We start from the raw sequence: 1,637 nt of genomic DNA on the forward strand, positions 1-1,637 counted from the left end.
CTCTCTCTCTCTCTCTCTCTCTCTCTCTCTCTCTCTCTCTCTCTCTCTCTCTCTTTCGTTGACTTGGGACTCAGAAAGGAAAGTTCAAAGTCTGGCTCTCTGCCCCTCGCTGGCTGTGTGACCAGGGTCAAGCCCTGTAAGGGTCTGTTAACATTCTCTTCAGTGGCCTCTTGCTTCTCTTGTTTAAAAACCGCTTCCCTGACAGGCATCCCTACCCATCGTACCTCTCTGCACTCGCTCCTACATCAGAGGGGTCGGGCTGTGGCAAAAGGTCAAAGTTAAAGGTCATAACAGTCACATTGCAGCCTCTTTCCTGGGGTAAGCAAGAGTCTGAGGCAGCTCCCAGGGTAGGCTCTGAAGTCCTGGGTGGCAGTCCTCGAAGAGGCTGTCCCAGGGTCTGGTGGGAGCGCTTGGGGTGACAGGGGATTTTGTATTTTTCCTCTGCTAAATGAGGACATTGTGGTGACTGTTCCCAGGTCCTAGGTCACCATAAAGTCACTCCAGCTCCCCACCACTGTCCTCACAGTTGGCCTCTTCCTGGACTGGGGTTCTCTGTGTCTGCACTGGAGAAAAGTTCACACCAGTGAGTCCTTCCTTGACAGACCGGGGAAGGCTGGTAAAAGTCACTGCCACAGGGGCTCTCGTCGCTGCATCCCCAGCACCCCGATTTTCCTTCAGAGGAGGCCAGACCTCTGGGGCCCCACCTCCAGCTCCATTTTGTTCCTCTTAGAACAAAGCCCTGTTTCTGGTAATTAGGTTTGATGGCGTTGACAGTGGGGAGGGCGCAGCACAGCCGGGTTTAGGAGACTCCTGACAATTTCTCTTTCGGGAAGAGAGAAGCGAGCCGGGATGAAAGACCCGCAGGGCTGGGAGAGCTGGAAGGGACCGCCACCTCTGCTGATGGCCAACGCCAGCCCCCAACTCCACGAACTCTGTGATTTCACGTTCTTACTTACCAAAGAAGCTGCGTGTTCTTGGCGTTTAATGTCTTCTCCCATATTGATCATCAGGGACATTTCCTAGTTTTGGATCACTGAGACCAGCAGTGTCCGCGGGATGGTCAACCCTTGGCACTTAGCTTACTCGGGGCAGCCTTCCAGAGGGTAGATGTGCCCTTTCCGTTGGGTTTTCTGAAATTAAAAAAAAAGGTGTGGGGGGGAAGCCCCCCCACCCCCAACTGCCTGCGGGGACTCAGGGGTCTGGGCGCACTAATCCTGCTATTTCACAGATGGGCAAACAGGCACTGAGAAAACCTCAGCGGTTCCATGACTGACTAGGACCAGAACCCAACTCGCAGGCACCAGGAAAAGCACCTCCGGTTTTCCGCTGCGGCCTGGCAGTGTTTGGCCCTCATCTGCCCACAGATTTGCGCTCCAGGGCAGCCTCCGAGAAAGGCGTCGCGGTCGTGATGGTCCGGGCCCCGGGCGCTGAGAGCCCAGACAAGACCATCTTTCAGGAGAGTCCGCCAACTCCCGGGCCCCACGGCCTCCGACCGCCCTCTGCTGGCCGAGCCCAGCACTACAGCCCTGCCGTACCTCCGTGTGTGCGCAAACACCCCAGGAATCAGCCTAAGCTCCCACCTGTCCCGCCAGAGTGAGGACCCACCTGAACGCTAGCCCCGCCTTAGTGCTTTTTAG

Source organism: Pteropus alecto, unplaced genomic scaffold (assembly GCF_000325575.1).
Source record: "Pteropus alecto unplaced genomic scaffold, ASM32557v1 scaffold313, whole genome shotgun sequence".
Classification (NCBI taxonomy): Eukaryota; Metazoa; Chordata; class Mammalia; order Chiroptera; family Pteropodidae; genus Pteropus; species Pteropus alecto.